The sequence below is a fragment of the Mus caroli genome, chromosome 16 (genome assembly GCF_900094665.2).
Source record: "Mus caroli chromosome 16, CAROLI_EIJ_v1.1, whole genome shotgun sequence".
Taxonomy (NCBI): domain Eukaryota; kingdom Metazoa; phylum Chordata; class Mammalia; order Rodentia; family Muridae; genus Mus; species Mus caroli.
The window spans coordinates 21,300,132-21,322,584 of NC_034585.1; the positions used below are offsets into that span (position 1 = coordinate 21,300,132).

Genomic DNA, 22,453 nt, shown 5'->3' on the forward strand with positions numbered 1-22,453 from the left:
GTTAAAAAAATAAGTTAATTCATGGAGGTAAGGATCAGCTCTTCATCATCGGCAGCATTTTGGACACTGTAATTCCAATGTTAAAAATCCATTCTAAGAAAATAGCTGACATTAGGGGGTAATGGGAGAAACAAGCTATTACTGGAAACAAAAGTGAATGCCAGCTAACCGACCAGTCCCACCGTGATATCTGGATGCTGATATAAATGAGAATGTATCAAATAATGTAATGCTTGGAAGTTATTTGAATCTGTTATTCTTAAGAGCACACTGATATTACACATTGTGTGAGGCGCACAAAAAAGATCAGAACACAAAGGCATATTTGTGCTGCATGTCCAACACTGAGGGGCGGGAGGAGGTAATACTTTTTTGGAAAAGACAGGAAAGAATGAAAATAGATGGTTTGTAAAGATAGTAAGCTTGTGGGTGGCTTTTTATTTCCATAATCATGGTATTATGTTTTTGTATAATTTAAAAAAAAAACTTATGTTAATCAGAAACTTTGAATAACACCTTAACAAAAATGTGCTGCACACCGCAGCCGTCCCAGAGAAGCTAACATTCAAGATGTCCTGTTCAGGCTTCTTCGCACATTTGAGTCCAGGGAAGATGTCTCTCGTTGGCACCAAGTTTGAAACTGCACTCATGAAAGATGAAGTCCTTTGCCCTGTAGACGGATGTACGGATGATGTGGACCCAGGGACAGACTTAAATAAAACTTCCCTTCAAAGACGGACCTCTCCCATCAAATGTCTGATGCAAAGTTGTGCCTATAGAGGAAGACTGGAGAAGATCATGTATGAATGGATTTCAGTAACCTGGCAAGTGCACGGGAACTTAAAATCAAGGCAGACTGGATCTAAGACGTGCATGTGAAAGATACTTCTGGTTCTGTGTCCAAATGATTCCCAGGTACCCACACCCACCTGTCACCCCAGCTCTCCATGTCACTTATTCTGAGTACCCCTTTAAACATGTTAGCAACCTGTAAGCCCAGAGCTCTTTCATTCATACATGACTACATTCTCCCCAACTACCAAGGCCAATAGCAAGGAAATCGTCATAGTTCAAACCCCAAACACTCCGCCTCCATCCCCTCAGTCTTCAGAGATCCCGATTCTCAAGCCTTCAGAAAGAAACTCTCAGTCTTTCCCAAAAGCCTGAATACCAGGCTGTGTCTTCAAGCCACTTGCCTGAGAACGTAGCAACTGGATCTTCAGTAGAGTTGCTGTACAAGACATACTTTACCATGAGCTATATTTTCACATACATCATACCCATACATACACATGAGAAAAAATATGTATGTTAGTATTTCTTATTTTTCCTGCTTTTTTTTTTTTTTTTTTGGTTTTTTGAGACAGGGTTTCTCTGTGTAGCCCTGGCTGTCCTGGCTCTCACTTTGTAGACCAGGCTGGCCTTGAACTCAGAAATCCGCCTGCCTCTGCCTCCCAAGTGCTGGGATTAAAGGTGTGTGCCACCACGCCCAGCCCCTGCTTTTTTTTTAAAATAACATACTTCAATAATTAAAACAAAGCCAGAAAACCATAATGAGTTGCTTAATTTGTTCAGGCTTTTGTTTAGTGGAGAGCATATTATGAGCTACCGTAGCTGGAAAATACAATTGAAAGCTTAAAGGTTATCTGTATATAATAACTTATCTCTCTCATGATCGCAAGAATGTTTTATTTTCTTCTAATTTTCTCACATATTTACCATGTTTTGACATATTTGACTTAATGTCCTACTTCAGAAAAAAATATTTTAATTAAAAAGCCTTAAAAGTAACAAGCATTCATCTTTGATCTCTTTGTAATATTATTCAACTTAAATATTAAAAGCAATCAACAATTTATGTCAAATAACAAGAGATAATATAAACTCAATTAATTTTATTTCCAACCAATGACCACAATTTTTTGAGGCACTCCAGTTTTGCTTGCTTCTTCTAATGGACTTATCTTTGATGAATCTTAATAAAATGGCTTCAACAGAAATTATCCAGCATGTATCTAAAGGTATTTCTCAGACCAAATACAGGTTTTCATTTTTTTCAAGATGCTTGGGCAGACTCCCAAAATTAAAATATAAAAAAACTATAAACTTTCCTTTGACAACCATATAAGATTACACAGTTCTAAGTTTCTAACTGAGACGCGTCTTACAATAACAATATAATTTATGAACCACAGAGAGCACAAACGATACTTTTGGGTTGGGGGCTAGAATTCTAGTTTAGAGACTTTCTTTTTTTGCTGTCATTCACATTACTGATATAATAGATAGTTTTGCTTTTGTCAAGCTTTGAAATAAATGAATACAACTGAAAATTGCTGTTTTAGCTTTTCGTTTACATGAAAGTTGTACTCTCAGCCCCGCCTGCTACCCTTGTGTAAAACCAACAAAGAGGCTAGTTTTCATACCTCTTGTTTCTCTTTGGTGTACGTCAGTGATGTGCATGTTTGTTTTTAGCTGTTTGGGGTGACTTTGCCCCTGAAACAATTTGTTAATGAAAACTCATTTTGTTCCTTCTTATTTGTCTTATGGATTTGGACATTTTAATTCCCCTTCTAAATAATTTCTACTAAATCCAGAATAATAAAAGAAATTCCTGAGAAGATGGATCAATATTTATGCTATTTATGCTTTGCCAAACCACCCCCAACCAGTATTTTTTTTAATGTGGGGCAAAATGAATGTGTATTTATGAATGAAAAGTCCTTAAAAGAAACTGTCTGGCCGTGAACATAAAACTCCTGGAAGGGGCTTCTGTGTCTTCAGCGACTGATGGGTAACTGGAATCTCAGAATGGTGGGGAGACTGAGATTTTACAGGTTCAGAGGCGAATTACTTTACTTTTTAGCCTTCTGGAATAGCTACTCCTTGCTTTATTCTGTATCTGGACTAGCACCTTGTGACAATAAATAAAAACCTCTAAGAAGCTATTTACTTAGTAGGACCAATATCTTCTGCCAAAAGAGCTAAAAATGTCATCAGATAACACCTTCGACCTATAGACTAGCCCCCATTTCTCTGCACTCACTTTTCTGGTGTACCCAACAAGGCATTTTAAACCTGCCTTGGCCTATGACTTGCTTGGTTCTATAAAATTCTAACAGTTCTGTGAAGCAGCTTCCACATTGGAACATAGAATTAGGGTAACCTAAATTTGTCTTCTCAGGCCATGGTCTTTTAAAAATGGCTCCAGAATCAACTATCTTATTCGCAATTTTGAGTTGTGAATATTGATATTTTCATGGGCTAGCATGTAAGCTATAACTCCCATTCAGCCATGCATCCCAAGACGTAACTAAGGGACACCCTGCAGGGCTGTTTCCCAGAGCTTCAATATTTCATAGGGTATGAGTAGTAGGTTCATGTCCAGCTCAGGACAGGGTGCTCACAACACAGTCCGTCAGTGAAGGAGCACATGTGTTACCCATCTGTGCATACGACCCCACCTGGGCTTCTGTGCACAAAAAGCAATTCACTTGTTTCATCAATTCCGTTAAGGAACTGGCCAGTCCACCTTGCCATGTTCTTTTCTCTTCAAACTTCCTTCTCTATAAACTCCCTTGGTGCTTCCCTTCACCCCTGTTTTATCCAAGAAAAGTCTGATTTAGCCTCCCCATTTCTTTTAACATCTGTACCTGTTCTCACTAATCTAATGCCATGTTCTGCAATAGGATATCCATAGACACAGTCCAACACTTAAGCCTCTGGTGACTGACTTGAAAGAAGTGTTCGCCTTCAGTTTGCCATCTTCATTGTCTGAGCTTGTGGTTTTGACAGCCCAAATGCAGAGCCTTCCCAGGGTGGCAGAGAGCTCCAGCAGACAATGCTGATCTAAAGAATGAGACGATGTTTTCATTAAAATGTAAATGGAAGTCAATGTAAAAGAGCAAATTAAAATTACTTTTCATACACATTTCTTCGAAGATATTTTAAATATTAAAAATTATGAATTAAGATTCCCAAGAAATCTATAAACAAACTGTAATTGAATGATACCAAAGTCTTAAAATAAAGATTCCTCGAGTAAAGCCAAGTTTTTAAATTTAAGATTTTGAAAAACAAATCTGTTTTAGCTAGCTCTTTAAACAAGTTGAACTGCTTAACAACTCCAGGACCTAATGGCTACTTAGTTGAAAATGGCATAGATCTATATCATACCTGTTGGTTTCAAAGTAATATAACTTACTTAATATGTAAAATCCCCATTCGTTGCCTCATGGAACAGTTGGATATCCATTTTAATCCATGACCACTGCAAGAGTCACAAATTAGAAAATAAAGCAAGCAAGGACTCAGGTCTACTGGTAGCAAACATCTACATAGTTATGTTATATAACAGGAAGAAGATAGCCCTCTGATTGATGCGTTACTCCTGTCTCTGAAGTGCTCTACTCAAACATTATTCTCCAAAACGTTAACCATCTCCCCAAACCCACAGGTAGCTCAGCTCCCAACCATACTCAGCTGCGTGCTGCCTCTGAGACACAGAACAAATGAGCAAGTCTGAAGGCATGAGAATGGTCTGTCGCACAAACATAGTGTGTTATGAACCAGATCCCAAAAGACCTAGGTGGTCACACTTTGTGTTTCAGGTTCATGAGGACTGAAAGCAAGGAGCCCTTCTGCCTGCTTCTGAGACCTGGCTACAGGGCTAAGTGGAGCTGGTTGGTCCCGCCTAGCACACATAATTGATAGACACTTCCATGTGCTTCACATAAGTTCTGCGCTTTCATTGCCTTGTCTAGAAACTTTAGTGAGGAAACATGATGCTCCCTTCAGTCCGTTCTACCTGGGCCAACCAAGTTTGGAGGTGTTAAGTGGTTTGCCCAGGATAACCCAGCTGCTTAACAACAGATTCAGTTCAGAACTGGAACTCTCTGAGGACAAGGTTCTATGTATAACCGACTACTATCCTACCCTTCTAACTGGCTATTTTGGGAACAGGGAAGTTTCCAGAACCTTAGCGCTAGCCCTCTGAGGAGTGAAAGCAAGCTTCGACCTATCTTATGGCTGAAAAAAATGTCTGTCAGTGGGGAAAGGGTGGGAGAGTTTGTTAGCGCAGGAGCGTGATTTGGGGACAGTAGTTTCCACCCTCACATAGATCTAGTCACATCTTTCCTCAGATTCTAAGTTTCCATCTGGCCCTTGGTGTTGTAGGGCAGGTCTACTCCCCAGCATCTTCTTAACGATGCCCTCATTTTGCGCCAGTCAGCCGATTTAGCGGAGTCTCCAAACCTACCAACCTCCAGAAGCAGCTCACTCTGGGCAAACACTGAGCCTTTGCGTCTCCCTTCCATTGCGCATGCTCTTTCTCTAGCTACAAAGCCCTCTTTCTTCTTGCCTGTCTGGAGAAGATGGCGTGTCATTCAAATGCTGCACTCATCATTTGTCCCCGATGCAAACCCTCAGGGGTTGGTCCCACCACCTTCCTCCTCCTGCAGAACAACTTCAGCTCTCAGTTAAAGCTCTCAGGCTCTCTCTCGTGTGTCCACGCTCACCAGGTAGCCATCCTCTGAGAGACAGTAAGTCTGCATCCTTTCTGCTACACTCCACACAATCCCTAACAGAGTAGACTCTTGGTTGACTACTGAAAACATAAACAAAGAGACAAAGGTCAGTGACCCTGAGGGCTTCATGTCCCAGGAGAAGACTTTGTCCTCAGCACCCACAGCCCCCTTTGAGCAATATCTCATCGGTGGCATTGAGCCACTGCTTGGAGCCATTGCACAGGAGCTTAGGGTGGGGCTGGTGTGAAAATAAACAAGGAGGGACAAAAACAAGCTGTGTGTTGAAACCTTGAAGGGTTCAAGCTGGCCACACCTTCTAAGTCAGATGGGCGCTCACCTGGTGAGGGATCACTGTCCCGGGTATGGGGCTTTTGGAGCAACGCTCAAGACCAAGGCAGGACACAGAGCTGTGAAACAATTTTCTTCTTGAGCTTTTTTTTTTTTTCCTTGTGTGCCTGTGTTTGTCTTTCCAGACAGAGGAAACTCTGACCTTCCTCTGCTTTAATTACCTAATTATTTTGACACCTTGGGCTGTTGCATCACCTCAGCGCATTGTTTGTCAAGGGCACTGTGTTGGGTGTTTCGAGGCTTCAAGAGAACCGATGAAGGACAAGTTCTGACAACCAGGGAAACATTGAGCAGAGGAAGGGAGCCAACAGGGGTGGAAAGGGTGGAGAATGAGAGAAAAAAGTAGAGTTTTGATATGCTGAGAACAGATTGTCTTGAGAGACATGTCAGTGAGGCTAGCAAAACTGGATGTCTATGTCTAGAAGGTTCCCTGAGCAGGCTCTGAGGAATGCTGCACTCAAGCAGGAAAACCCGTATTTTGCAGATCTGCAAAAGACACACAATGCAATATGGATTGTTTGTCTGGGGCTGTCATCTGGCTGAGAGGTTTTATTTGCTCTGGACCACTTTAGAAACAAAGTCTAAGGAGCTTTTCTCTAACACACACACACACACACACACACACACACACACACACACACACACACCTTAAATGCTTTTAAGGCAAAAACTGGGAGAAAGAAAGCAGTCATAAATCGAACTGGTCAAAAAGTTACTGTTGAGAACTCCAAAATCAAACATGAGCAAACATTACTTATCAAAACTTCAAAACACAGCCCAGATAGCTCTCTCCAATGGTGCTTCCCAGTACTGTGTGTCAAGTGATCCAGAGAGCAAGGTTTATGGAGTTGTCACAAGCTTGAGGATCTTGTCATGTGAGGACAAAACAGAGTTCAGTAGAATGGCCTAGGATGGACCTTAGGGTTTCTACTAGTTTGGTTTTGATGCCCCCACGCAAATGAGCCTACGTCTTGATTTGTAGAAGGACAGACATAACTCCATCATCTCGGGGATGGGTTACTACTGGAAAATTCTGCCACTTCAATTTTACTCAATTGGCAAAGGCTTTAAGACTGACTTTGGGTTCATCTGGGGTGAGGATGTAGCTCAGTTGATCAAGTGCTCACTGTACAAGTATGACGACTTGAGTTTGAGTCCTCTGGGCTGGAGGACTGGTTATGAGTATTTGCTACTCTTACAGAGGAGTAGGCTTGGTTTCCAGCACCCAGATTATGGCTCCCAACTGTCTGTAACTCGAGTACCTGTGGATACGAACCCTGTTCTGCCCTCCAACTCCTGGTCCTCTGGGCACCAGGCACACAGGTGTATGAATTCATACATGAAGATAAAACACCCATATACATAAAATAAAAATTGATGACGATGATGATGATGATGGTAGTGGTGGGACTCAGTTATAATACCAGTTCTGAGGAAGTAGTAAAAGGTGGCTGGCTGGCTCTTGTCTAAAAAGCCTACCCTAATTTGTAAGGCCCAGATCCCAGGGAGAGTCATTGACTCAAAAACTTGGTGAACAACTTTAAAAAAAAAAACACCTGAGGTTTCTGTCTGGCCATGTACTTCCTGCACACACACACACACACACACACACACCAGAGAGAGAGAGAGAGAGAGAGGGGACAAACATTCTTTTTCATTAAAAAAGTTAATGTATTTGCCCAATAAATATTTATTGAATGTATGTTCTGTGCAAGCCACTGATTTAATATGAAAGAAGTAAACACAGGTATTTTGTGGAACAATGTGAATATTTTATATGATCTAAAAATGTACCCTAAATTATTTTTTCTAAGCAGGGGAGCTTTTAGTTGTGGTCTCTGTATTTCCTTCCAACAACATGTCAGATACATGTCTTCCTTTGCTCCTTCACACATCAGTGAGCAGGTGTCTGAGAGGTCTTTGGTCTCTTTCCTGCAGGTACTGCTTAGACACCTGAAATGACTCATTCATCCCTCATTACTCTCAACAAGGAAAAAGTGAAGAGAGGGTACAGTGGCAAGGTCCGACACTGCTCTACTCCTCTGGGACACCTAAATACCTGGAATACCCAAGAGCCACTTTCATTCTATAGAAAACAAGAAGAAATGTTGAATGTGGCTGCCTGTGGAGGGCTATCATGAAGCCTACATGCAATCATGTTATGACAGATTGCAACACTCTAAAGTACTGCACCCAGGTGTCTGTGGCTCACCTACAGCATCCCCTCCTTCATGGAGCTAGTACTCATAGATAGGACTCCTGTCTCTCCCTGAAATAGTCCCCCTATTACCCTGAAGTGCTGGAGACCCTTCCTCTACTACAGGGAGCTGTAGCCCCATTCACTGCCACACAGAAGTCTCAGTGGTCCACAAAGGAGTGGGTGAGCACACACTTATAAACAGGGAAGATGAGTGGGCAGCCCACAGGCTTTCATCATTGTGAGATATGCTTTGGAGGTACAGCTAAGTGCAGAGAGGTGAGGCCTGCACAGAAAAAGAACATTGTCAAGGTCCTCACACGAGCAAGTCCAGGCAAAGGGAATTTCCCAAAGGAAGTGAATCACTCAGGGAAGGTCTCTTTGATATACCACGATGCAGTGCTGGATGGGTTTTGATTACAACAGTATCAGGCTTATAAAGAGATGGACTATCATGTATTCCCCATCAATCCCCACTCCTCACATTTCCTCCCTAGACCTTCCTCCCTGACTCAACACTGTGGGCACGTGGGTGGAACTTTACAAGGCCGTGCCAAATGTGCTATGATGCTTCCTGCTTCTTTGAGGTTCCATCCAAGTTTGCCCTATTGTATCATTGGAGAGACTGACATCTTGAAGAGACCACTGTGATTCAATGTTTCCTGTCACTTAACATCAGAAAACACTCGAAGTGAGGAATCCCAGCTTGCTTGCCTCCTTATACTTAAGACATATGTCCTTTCAACTCATAGAGATTCATTGAGAGGAGAGACCTGGTTTTCATAGGTTGTCATAGCAACTGGCACACCTCACCATCATGAGCGGCACACAAAAGGCACTCTGCATAGAGTCCGTCAGTTTCTGGGACACCAACTCACATCTGTACTTGCTAGTTTTCAGCTGTAGAACTCAGTGGTTAAATGAGATGCTCTCTGAGTTGCTTTCCATCTCCAACTGGAAACCTTAGACAACCTGAACAAATACCTCAACTTCACAAACAGAAATAGTGGGATCGCTTGAAGGAAGCGAGTGGGAGCCCACAGGACCGAGAGAGATGTGGGGATTAAAAACGGGCGACTATGAAAGATAAGTTCAGCCATCCCTCATGGAGCCACAGTTTTGAGCAAAATAGGCCCCTCACCAGCATGGGGAGGGGCAGGCTGGGAAGCTCAGTGGGAAGAACCCCAAAAAGCCTGGGAGCCCAGACATGTGCTTCTGGGACAAGCCTGTCCTTGTTTGCCCAGCCACCCTGAGCCTCCTGTCACTGTGGTTTGAAATCAAAACATCCATTCTGCCACAAGGTCATGAGCGCTCAAGAATCTGACTGCCTCTGAAGGCAACCATTTCTGTCTGGGTGAGTTCTATTTATCAGAAATGTTTCAAAAGCATGCTAATAGCATCCTTAATTGCACACGCCTCAGTGTTCTTGCTGGCTAGCTCATCAGCTATTTGGGACCTGGTTACTGTGCAGTAGGCAATTCCCTGGAGAATTACTGTCCCCACAAGTCTCTGCTGTCTGTTGTACTGCAGAGAAGGCTGGTCCTCTACCCAGTCCTCAGCCTCTCGGCTCACATACCTAGCTCACATTAATCACTCAGAAAGCACATTGGTAACTTACTGCTTAAAAAAGAATGTGGATTTTTGGGTATTTTTCCCTCTTCTTTAATCAAGGGAGTGTTACTCACTATTTACTTTATGAGACAGTTGCACACAAATGATTGGGATTAAGTACTGGCTTGGCTGAAGTCTTGGTTTTGGCTCACTCAGAGGTGATGCAACCCAAATCCAGTTATTTGCCCTCTCCAGGTCTGTTTCCTGGTACAAAAAAATTAATAATATTTACTTTATGGACTATTGAGAGAATTAAATTAGGTGGCTTGTCCCATGAGGAGTACCATTAAGTAATTAAGAAGACATCTTTTCTCCAGTTCAACCTTATCCACAGTCCGAGTCCTCTTTGGTACCGCTGACCATCTTATTGGTCTCAGTTCTGTCCTCGGAGACCATGCAAAATAGGCCGAAATCCTCTTTCCACTTGGCCGTCTTTCAAGATTTTCCATTTGACCACAAGCTCCATACATGGCAAAGGATCTCTCCCGAGAAATTGAGGTGGGAAGAAAAAAGTGTATTCAGGACTTCACCACAATCTGGAAAGAGAACCAAGGAATCCTGACTTTTGCCCTGGAGTGACTGACCACTTCACACCTACCTCCAAGAACAGAGGGGCCAGCCAGAGCTCTTAGAAAATGGCATTGTGGTAGCACATGGCACCAAAGTGCCGACACATGGCTCCTTGATGTGGGCCTTAGCTCATGATGTTGCTTTATTTCCTTAAGTTCGAAGATAAGCATGGGTCACTAGAACCACTTCAGTGAGGAGCAGAGCGAGCTGCCCTGAAGGGTTTAGGAATTTTCCCACAGAAGTATTGCAGCCAATTGTGCAAACTTGAAAATGGTTTCATGCAAATCTATTTTGCAAATACGTACAATCTTTTTCTGAATTGTTTTTATAACCCCACATCTCTGCACTATCGAAACCCTCAGATAACTGGTTTCTTCTTTCAGGTAGAAGCAATTTCTGAAGCAAGAGAGGGCTTGACTCAATAACTGAAGACTTGGACAGACTTCTCTATGTGCTAAACGGGCACTGTAAGAAACCTATTTGCTACCCTTCTTCTGCCTGCTTGGGATGTGAGCACTCTGTGATCCCTGGTTTAGAAGTTTGACTGACAGACAATTGGAAAATCCCTTTAACTTTATGTGGTCCTGTAACTTGTCCCACAGGGAACCTTCTTAGCTCTAGGTGATCTTGAAGCTTGCGCTCCTACCAGAAGTCAGTAGCTTAGAGGGGTGGGGGAGGGGACCTTGGCAAGATTCCTCCACTAGGATACTGAGTAGACTCAAAGTTTCCAAGGTTACTTTGAAACCAAGAAGCACTACTTTCCCATCTATATTTATTCTAATGGTGAGGTAGCTTCTGGTGAGAATTTGATTAAACAGTGCACTGAAGGCTGCCGTTCACTGTTATGTCTTGGTCAAAATTTCAGGGATGTATTATGTTATTTCCTGTGTGAGACTGGAGAAACCTCCCCTCCATGACTGACAGCCTGGTAGGACAAGCTAAGACTTTAATTTTGACCTCCTGTCAGTCTCAGGGCAGGGCTCAGTCTATTACCATGCTGACTAGATCAGAATGTTGACCTTAGTAGTCATCCTTCCCTGTCTATAGACAGTCCCAGGCAATGTTTACGGTATGACTTGTAAGAGGCTGGGAGTCTATCCATTCCACTCTCTGTACCTGGAGCAGCTAGGGTTCAGAGCCCTCTGTCTCCAGTGGTAAGTAGTCTTCTCTGCATGCCCCAGGATAATAACGCTGTGGCTTGATCTGTGCCCTGGAAAGCACTGAGCTTCACAGTGAATGTTAAGTCTTTCAAAATATACAGTGTTATTTTAAAATTATGGGGACAATAAAAACTAGCCAGCCTTTGGTTGTGCCAATTTTTGTCCCTAAGGTCACACTTATGTGTGGAAGCCCTTTCTTGTGAACTGGTGCCATGACTCTGCCTGTCTCCCATTTCTCCATCTAGAGAAGAGAATCTGTAACTTCAAAGACTTAGGCAAACCCCAAGTACTCTCCCACAGAAACTGGGTGAAAGGCTTTGACTGCTCTGCCCCAATCCCACAACTGCCCTAAAATAGAGTCTGCCTCAGATCCTGCTCATTCAGCTCAGATATGATTTCTTCCAATAAGCTTTCTCTGACTCTTCACATTCCACCAGCCAAGCTGGAACTGTAATTGCTCTGTTCTCCAAATTGCCTTCTCTTACAACAAAGAGCAGTTTTTGAATCTTGATAAGTCCTGTGTGACTAGATTTCTAGAGAGTGGCATTAGGGTGGGGGTGGGGGTGGAGTTCTTGATATCCCTTTAAAGCACTCCTGGTAGGATAAGCTGGATGTGAAAATAAACTGGGACATAAAAGACCAACTAGCTGGATACTTTTGCTTTTTGACCACAACACACTTAAAATTTCATTACTTTAGAAATTTGAGTTCCTTGGAAGTGATTTTTGGGAACACTCTCTTGGGAGCTTTCAGAAAATTTGAAAATCTGAAATCCGTAGCAGGTTATTTTATAATGTCAATAACACAATCTACAAAAACAGTGAGAGCATGTATCAAGCATTGGACGCTCCTGTTAGACAATAGTGAAATGAAAACAAATTGGAAACATGTATAGATTAAGTAGAAAAACCCTTGACTTAGAAAATCAGATACTTGGAAAAGTTGAGGTGAAATTGGTTAGCACTATTTTGAATGGACACTTTTTAAAAATTTGTTTTAAAAACAATATGGAAGAGTCATAAGATGTCTGGGCACAGTGCTCCAGTTAACTCGTCAATGGGATTCTGGAATCCAAAGGTTATATGGTGTAAAAACACAGAGAGCAAAATGCACAAGGATCTTCATAGAACCATAATTTTTAAAAAGTAAACACCTCCCTCAAAGGAGCATGTAAGACAACTTGAAGGTATTAAAATGGGATTTTGGTTTTATTAGTTAGAGAACATCATGCAAATTATATTATCTAGGCATTATAATGCAAACTTTAAAAGGAAATGCTCATTATGTAATGTTAAGTGAAAAAAAATCAGGCCATAAAATGAAATGTGCATTATGCATGCATATGATGAAAAGACAAGAAATAGATAAGAATATGCAGAAATACAAATAGTTGGCTGTGGTGTGGGCTTCTGGCTTGTTTTCTGCTTTAAAGCCATTACATCATCTTTCCAATGACAAACTACATTTTAAGTTATTGAAAACAAAATCTCGTTAGCCTTGTCCTTGCATAAATTCCCAGAGAACACATTATTCTTGTTCCCTTCTACCTCTGCTACTTGTCTTTGATTTGGACCTGCTCCATCTCCTCTTACTTTTCAGTCCTGAACTAGATGGAAAAAAGAAATAGATCCTCAGGAAACAAGGAAGCAAAACCATCCAACTGTGGAAGCCGTGCACTCAAGCTGCAAACGAGTGGAGTGGCTTCAATACCTTAACTTATCCCATTGTTGCAAAGGGAGACCCAGATTCTTGAATGACCACAAGTGGCCTCGGTTTAACAAGCCTTGCCAATGAGGCACAATGTTCCCGTCCTCAGAAATAGAGCCCAGCAGAGCTTCCAAAGACCCATAAAAGTCTGCACTTTTGGAAAGATGTGACAACCCTGGCAACAAGCACAGATTTGTCATTCTCTATATTAAGAGAACGTTTGGTTGCATCAGGCTTTTGAGCTGGGCCAACACTTCGTAAAAATTTGAAGCTGGCAAAGTCAATTTTCATCTCTAGCCGGAGGCTCCTTACCCTGCAGATGATCAATAAACAAGTCACTGTGAGCAGTTAACAAAGTCCTTCCACACTGCCTTCCCATCCAAATCTTGTTATCAGCCTAATTATGTTGGTGTTCTTACTAATTTGACATTTCAGAAGTGAATACTGAGGCTTACGCGAGTAGGGTGACTTGTCTAAGGCCACTCAGCTAGTCAGTGAGAGAGTGAGAGCGGCGAGAAGAGTGAGGGCCTCTGATGTACTTGTGCTCTTTTCCAAGGGAAGAGCTGACCTCCTGTATTTCTTAAATGAGTATTTGGTGCCTGACTCCATCTCAAAAATACCTATGCTTTAAAGGATAGAACTGCACTAGACCATTTATAGTCAGACTATACAAAAGAAAAAAAAAAAAGCCAGTTAGGATTCTTAAGACGCTGAAGTAGCCTGACCTATTGGTTCTTAGAATTACAGATGAAAAAAAAATTACAATTTTTATTTTATTTACTTACTTTTGACTGTGGGGCATATGTACCTGAAATGGTCCCAACTTAAAGCATCAAGGATACAGGCTGTTGTGGCAAAACAGCACAAGAAAGGGGTCATGGCTTCTCCATGCCTTCATCTCACTTCTTTCTCATCTCCTTTGCTTTGGAACCTCCAGATGTGAAGGCAGGGTGATGCTGAGGTCCAGTACCTGACACAGGTATGGGTTCCTATCTGTAATACAAGGCACAGAAAGAATCAAATCAAATCAAAACTCTGATAATTGGGAGTTGGAGACATGGCTAAGTAGTTGAGAGTCAGTACTGCTCTTACAAAGTACCCAGTTCAGTTCCCAGCACCCAGGTCATAACTGTTTGTTACTCCAGCTCCAGGCTGTTCAGTTCTTCTTCTGGCCTCTGGGGTCAGCCACACCCATGTGCACATACTCACAAATATTTCTAAAGTTTTAAATAAACTTTAAAAATATGAGAATGTAGATGATGGTTACTGGAAGCATAGCCTCATTCGTGTGATGGAATAGCAAACTGAGAGAGTGGCTTGAGGAAATCATTTTAAAAGGAGAAAATATGAAGATGTTGTGTAGCAATTTCCTCCAAGATTGAAGCATTGTATCCTGAAGGGAAGCTCCTTTAGCCAGAAGGCAATCAATGCAAAATAGCTGCAGGAAGTTCCTGAAACTGATCAGTTTCACTAGGCTCCTACCACCCAAAAGTAAATATTAAAGATGGCCAAGAGTCACTCCCAGACAAGCCAAGCTGCAAATAAGATGCTAAGACCAGATCAGCTGCCTGGAAGAAGCAGAAACCAGCCAAGCTTCCTGGAAGAGGTTTAGACCAACTGAGTCATTTCGGAAAGACACTCCCCAAGTTGCTGAGCTGCCTGCAGGCTGTGCAGTGTGCTCCAGGTTCCCAGTTTTTGTGAGCTATCATCCATGCTGAGGCTAGCTTTGGTGATGCAGCTGCCTTTGAGTCATTTCTGCTCCAGTAAACAACCACTCACCCATATTCCTGTAAATAACTCTAATAAAACTCAATGGCTCACCAAATTGAAGTTTGATGGCATATGTTATGGGCTGTATCTGGGGTGAGTAGATGTGTGCACTGCTTGTCACACACAGTAGTTAATAGAGAAAAGCCAAAGATAGTTCTAGAAAAATAAAGGTTTAAGTAAAGAAGAGAAAATATTTGAGAGAATAATGGAAGATAATAATCAAACGGCAAAAGATCAAAAAATGAAAAAACCCATAGATGAAGATAAAATAAAAATATTTGAATACAAATTATGTTGAATGTCTAAACACTGAAGAAAACAAAAGGTTATAAAAGCTTTTATGGAGAAACAGTGAGGCCAAGAGAGAGAAAAGGAGTTGGGGAAAGATATCAACTACAAAGATACCAACTTGACAATGGTGCCATAGTGACAAGACTAATTTATGTTGTAAGCAATGTCTCTCCCGATTGCTTTTGAGGTCTGATCCCAGGATGAAATTTATGCCTGACACTGATAACATGGTTAAAAAGAAAAAGAAAAACAACAACAACAAAAAAAAAAACAACCCACACATGGCTAGAGATGTCACAGTGTATACCAGAGAGTTTACTGGTATTTATTTTGTAAATGGTCATGTTCTCAAACTACTTTCTAAATATCTGTTTGTATTTATAGATTTGTTCTGCTCTCAACCTTGGTCAGAGAAGCTCCTTTTTGCACTCTTAGTGCAGAGACTTGTCACTGTGCAGAAGAAGTGGAAAGAATGTCACAGAGAGGGGGTAGAGAGGAGCTCTGTGAAATGTGAACTCCAAGCAGCTGTGTTCACCTGTTCAAGACCAACATGAGAGTAATCCAGTTAAGAAATTCCAGCATAAAGGAGGGGTTTACTCCCAAGACCCAGTCCGCAACTAAGGAGCTATTGGTAGTTGACAGCTGTGGAGGGAAGGAGAGTCACTTTCCGTTGTGTTGTATCATTCATTGGTTGGTTCCCTGTGCCCAAGTGAATAACCCTACACCTAGGTGCATATGGGCAGTGTTATTTACTCAGTGTGTAAAAGAAATATCCTTGGATTTTAAAGGAGGGGATAAAGTTGGGAGGGGGCTCTGGTAGTGAGCTTCTGAAGGGACTTGAACGGGAAGTGAGGGCTGGCTATGATCAAGGAAGATTATATGTATACATGTGTAAACATTAATTAATCACAAGGGGAACAACAATGATATTAAAGTTCTCAGGAGTACCTTGGAGATATATTATCACATTTTTGAAGATACAGATATTCAGATGGAAAGGCATGTTAAAATACTCTAAAGCATGCAATTTTGAAAGCTGGACACACAACTATATGCAGAACTTTTTCAGTAAAATAAATAAAAGGATGGTACAAGAGATATGTCATGTATGGTGACCAAATACCTTGTAAATTTGTTACTGCCTTTTTCAAATAAAACTTGAGAGACCAAGGAAAAGAGGAAGCAAAATCATGTTCAAAAGGGCCAAGAATTTACGGTCTTGATGAGATCCTATAATAGGTAGGGGGAACAAAAATACATTAAAGACCTTGTCTTATATGATCGAAAACATGCACAACTTCATGGAGGAGAATTTACAAAGGGGGGACAAGCATAGGGGTATGTAGACAATGACTGTGATACTAGAATAGATGTATTGGAATATGAACATCTACTTCAGATATAAAGTAGCCTACTCACCAAGGAAAAACAATCCACATCTTGGCTCTTTATTACACACATCCGAAAGTACCACATATTTAAAGGGATTTAATAATATTTAAATGCTTAATCAAGAAACAGAGAGTAGAGCTGGTCTTGGTACCTAAGATGGTACATCTAATTGTCAACTTGAGAAGATGTAGCATCCCCTGGGAGATGAGACTCCTAGCATGACTATGAAGAACATCTTAGTTTTGTTGATTGAGGTGAGAGAGTAAGACCGCTGTGGGCAGAAGCATCCTGGATTCTGTAAGCACAGAAAAGAAGCTGAGCAGCATGACGTCATTCCTGGCTCTCTGTTCCTAGTGATGGATACAGCTATGCTGGTTGTATGAAGTTCCTACTGCCTGAACTTCCCCACCATGGTGAATTTTACCATGGAACTGTCAGCCAACATAAACTCCTTTATTCCCTAAGGTCTTTATTTTATCATAGCAATGGGAAAAAACTAATACAGTTATTATTATTAGATAACACGAAGATTAAAAGCTTTATACCAAAAATAACAAGTGCTAAGAGGCAGAGAGAGAGAGAGTGAGAGAGACAGAGACACAGAGAGAGACAGAGAGAGAGCACACAGCTCAACAAAATTTTAGTAAATTTAATCCAATAGCTTATTTAATTTAGCACACTGAGCTTATCAAGTGGAAAGATAATTTGAATATTAGAAAAGCTATAAACATAATTTACCCAATAAACTAAAGATGACCAGTAAATAATGAACTACGGGAGCTTTAACATTTTTTTGGTCAGATGATATACTTCCTTTTTTTTTAGAAAGCTCTGTGGGCTGAAGAGATGCCTCAGTGGTTCAGAGCCCTTGCTACTCTTATAGAGGACATGGATTTATTTCTCAACACCCACAAAGTAGATAGGAACCGTCCAGAGCTCCAATTTCGGGGAATTCAACATCCTCTTCTAAACTCTTCAGACATTATACAAGTGCATCGGACACACACACACACACACACACACACACACACACACACACACGTAAATTATTAATACAGGTGAAATAAAAAGGAAAAATATTTTTAAAATAAAAAAGAAATCTACCCTCAGGGTATTAAAAGTAATGGTATTTGAGTAGTGGGACTGATTATAAAATTAACTTGTAAAATACAATTGCACCTCTTCAGCAAAGAACTAGAAAAAATATTTTTAAGGAAGATATCTTTTGTAGGACTATGAGAAAATATCAAACAATGAGGGAAAAGGCAGGGACCTGCCCGTATGGTGTTAATGGGAAATAGAAAGTGTTACTGGAATTTCAAAGACAGTTTTCATTCATTCCTCTGTGAGGTTTTGTGCTTCCATTTTTGCCTCAGCTTGAAGAATTTTTTGTAGCATTGCTTGAAATGTTGTTTGAAACACAGTCTCAAAAATATTTTTTAAGGGAAATAGCTTTAAAGAGTATTGGTTGTTTCATTTATTTACATTTCAAATGTTATCCCCCTTCCCAGTATCCAATTCACAAACCTCCTATCCTCTCCCTCTCCCCTGTCTCCATGAGAGTGCTCCCCGACCCATCCACCCACTCCTGCCTTTGTGCCTGCCTTAGCATTCCCCTATCCTGGGAGCCTACACAGGATGCAAGGGGCTCCCCTCCCAGTGATGTCCAATAAGGCAAATACAGTGACTGTATCTTTACTCAAGCTTTTCTTTCTTGGAATTTTTTTCTACTGTTTCTTTATTCTCCATGTCTCTGTTTGTTTGTTTGTTTGTTTGTTTTTGTTTTCTTTGTTTTTGTTTTTGTTTTCTTTGTGTATTTCTGTTGTCTTGTCTTAGAATTCAATATGTTGCCTTCTGGCTTATACTTATGGGTCTGGTATAACCTTATACACTTTTAATGAGTTTTTAATCTCTAGCTATTATAAGATTTTAAAGTGTTTAAGACCAATTTTCAGGTCACCTTTTTATTGTTGTTGTTTTATTCTTTTTTTGAACATAACAATCACATACTTTCTACTCCTTATTCATTAAGTTCAGAATGTAATTCACTAGTGTTTGTTTTCTGGCATCTTAATTTGCAATTACTTATTCATTATTGTCAACATGCTTTTTAAGTTTGGGCGTAATAGTGACCATTGTACATGTGAACTCTAGAAACTTTGGGAGACCTTAGCTTTGTATACAGAAAATGAAATTTGCTTCTGCCAGGCTGATCGGTGAACAACGGGCACTCTTGATCCTGACATGGCCTGGTTTTAGGCGTCATTAGACATTGTTCCTCTTAATCCTCTTCCTTATTGCTAAGGTCCTCATGTCATAGTTGTCCAGTTCCTCCCTGGGCTGTGGCTCCCTAGAGTCCTTTCACTATGTTGGAATTTACCTACTGCAGTCTTCTGGGCCTGAAACTCCTCCTGCTATCTACAGCTTAGGTCAGCTCTACTGTTACTTCTGCAGCTGAGAGGATTCCTTCACGTGTCTACCTCAGGAGCTGAGCAGAGTGAAAAGAAAAACCTCAGGCAGAAGTCTAGGAGTTGCTTCTCTCTCAGGATTTCCCTTTTAGATTACCTAGCTCTTCAGAACTCCTCCCTCTGCTCCTCAGCCCAGCAAGCCTGCTCCACAGCCCCTTCCTACACTTCTGGATACAATTTTCTTCAACCTAAGGTGGAAAAGAAAAGAAAGAAAAAAGTGGAGTGGCCACCCTGTGAGCTTCCCACGATGTGTGCACAGCAATGCCTCAACTTCTGCCTGATTTGGCTTCTTTCCACGCTTTCAAGCTGTTATCTCATAGACTTTGACCAAGTTTAACAGTTGGTTTTGATAAGGGGGATAGTCACAGAGAGAACTAGAAGTTTGTGAAATGACAAAGAAAAACAACTTGATATTATCCTGCACAAGTGAGCACTTATGGCCATTATGAATTCTCCTCACATAACTGTGCTTTAAAGAACTCTTTATATGTATAGATCAGAAATAGGGATGTGAACATCCATAGAACATGTCAATAAGCTTTTAAAAATCCACTCAATAGAGAATCGATGAATAAGCTACCAGATAGTCTCACAAAGCAACAGTTAAATGAACTGTAAGAAGCATTATAGGTAAAGTTTCATGACACAATCTTAGTTAAAGGGCGAAATCTTTAAGAGCCTATTGCACATGTCAAGAACAACATTAATAAACCATGCTTTAAAATAAATACATACAGATAAGAAAAATCTGTATAGAAAAGGCAAGCAAGAGATGAGCAACACCGTGAGTTCTGCCTCAATTTAAGCGTACAGCATTGGGGTAAGTGAACCAGTAACACAGGACAAAATAAACCTTTACTTGAAATACTATTTCTTACATGTTCCTCACAGTGACAAAGTACCTGACTGACACAAACGTGGAGAACTAAGCCAGGCATGGAGCTTACACATTTCCTCTCAGGAGTAGGTTTGCTTATGGAGGATTCGCTATGGATCAGAGAAACCAACCCAAGGCACTTTAAAACTCTGACCTCTACCCCAGCCTCCCAGCAGACATGGTTTCTAGGCAGCAAGCTGTATAGACAGATCTTGGGCTTTGGAGATAGACCAATCTATGTTAAATTCTTTATCCATCCTTCTCAATGTATCACATTGCTGAGAGTTAAAATGTTAGCTTCCTTAAAAAGCGAGAGACCCCTTTACAACAGGTGCAAATGGTTCTGTCTGCCATTCCACTAAGTCAGTAGATGTAATTCAGCAACCAGGAGATGACACACCAGGCCTGTGGCTTACACAGAACCACACATTCTGCACTTCAGTGACAAACTGAAAGATATCCCAGGCACTTTTGAATATGAACAGCATTTTCTTTACTTATTTTAAAATGTAACCCTTGAGTGAGAGGCTACTTAAAATGCTAGTTGTGTGAATGCAAGCATTTTCCTAACCTCTTCGAGCTTTGGTTTCCTCATTCTTAAATACACTTGGAAAGAATGCATTATCCAAGCAAGGACATGGTATTTCCTATTGTCACAGTTCACTTTCTGTTGCTATAACAGAACATCATAGACAGGGTAGTTTATAAAGAAAAGAAGTTTAAGTATAGCCCACAAAGATTCTTTCCCATTCTGTAAACTGTTCACCCTGTTGATAGTTTCCTTTGCTGTGCCAAAGGTTTTAATTTCATATAATCTCATTTGTCACTTCTTGGACTATTTCCTGGCCTATTAAGGTTCTGTTTAAAGTGTATGCTTTCTTCTAGCGGTTTTATTGTTTCGGGTTTTAAATTAAGGACTTTAATCCCCTTTAACTGATAGGCATGCAGGGTAAGAGATACAGATATACTTTCATTCTTTAGAGTGAATCTATTCAGATTTACCAGCACCATTTTATTAAGTTTGCTTTTTATCCTAGGGCATATTTCTTAAACATTTATTTATGGCATGCATGTGAAGATCAAAGGATAACTTGCAAGAGTTGACTCTGTCCTAACACAATGTGGGATCTGGGATTTGAACTTGAGGGTGTAAGGCTTGATGGCCAGCACCTTTCCCTGATGACAGACCTTGCTAGCCCCAGGGTGGACTCTGTGTCCAAACAGAGTACTTGCACGTCCATTTGTCACCTCTCCAGTCACAATAGCAAAGATGTCGAGACAGCCTAGATGTCCATAACTTGATGAGTGGGTAATAAAAGTGTATCTTTTAGGCCTCCATAAAGGAATATGAAATTATGAAACTTGTAAGAAAATAGACAGAACTGGAAAATATTATATTAATTAATGTAACTTGGACTCATATAAACACATCCTTCATGTTCTCTCTATATGCAGATCCTAGCTTCCGATTTTTATATTTGCGTGTTCATGTGGAAGTGTGGCAGTGGATGTAGACAGAGGTAACGAAAGCAGAAAGGGAAGGAAAAGATGTCTTAAAGGAGTGGATGAGGAAGGTAATAGAGAGCAGAACAATGATGGTGCAGCAGGGGGTAGAGGTGGAGGGTGGAGGGGTGGGCGGAAGGAGTCGGGGAGTGCAAGGGTGCAGTGGGAGATAGACCAATGTGATGGAGAGGGCCAGTTATGGGAAAACATTGACCAAAATTAAGCATTATAAAATGCCATAAGGATGGGTTGCTATACAAACTGAGAATTTCAGTGACAGAATGCCTGCATCTGTAGAGGGTTACCATACTGCATGACAACATGCCAGAATGCAGAACTCAAATACTTATAAAGTAGGCTGTGAAAGCCAGCTGAACTCACTCTTGGAACAATTCACCTTGGGAACAGGGTTGCTTCTGTAATAATGACATTGGCCCATTCCTGAGTGCTGTACTTCTGAAACCAACTCACTTCTTAAAAGCCCATCTTTCACAACTGGTTTTTATTGGTGATTAAAGAGTACTTCTGGAGGCCATGTTCCAATCACTGGGCTTTGCTGTCTCTCTGCTTTCTTCCTGTGCAGAAGTGTGATTTTACACCCCTCCCCTCTGCAGTGTAGGTGAAAGCAGGACTTGTTTGTCATCAATAAAGTACCTGGCAAAAAATGCAAAGGACATGACTTCCATGCTAGATCAAAAGGCCACCTCGCTCCTGTCCTTTAGGGATAGGTCCTTAGAAGTCTGAGCTCGCATTATATCCAAGGAGTAGAGTCATCCAGATGCCACCATGCTGTAACACTCAAGTGCTAGGGAGAGGTGACTAACCAACGCTCTAGTCTAAGCAGGGAAGTAACATGAACTTCTGTGACTGAATGCTTCTAGATGACTCTGATCTACAGCTGCAAACCTCCAACCTGTGAGTCCTGAAAATAGAAGCCCAGACATCCTAAAGTAAAGGCAAACTAACCCTTTCAGGGGCTTTTGAATCCCTGATCCAGAGAATCCACTTTCCTCATATAATTGTTTTGTGTCTCT

The 22,453-nt window shown here is 41.1% G+C and overlaps 1 long non-coding RNA gene across 2 annotated transcripts; it reads right to left on the bottom strand.

Annotated features, from left to right (window-relative positions):
- Positions 1–438: 438 nt before the first annotated feature.
- LOC110311948 lies at positions 439–5,573 on the bottom strand. 2 transcript variants are annotated; one of them, XR_003835144.1, is made up of 4 exons: positions 5,517–5,573; positions 4,205–4,270; positions 3,654–3,849; positions 439–786 (listed from the first exon to the last, which is right to left on the bottom strand). It is a non-coding gene; the product is annotated as an uncharacterized LOC110311948 (long non-coding RNA). The 2 variants fall into 2 exon arrangements; XR_002380010.2 differs by lacking the exon at positions 5,517–5,573 and adding an exon at positions 4,808–5,064.
- Positions 5,574–22,453: the final 16,880 nt, after the last annotated feature.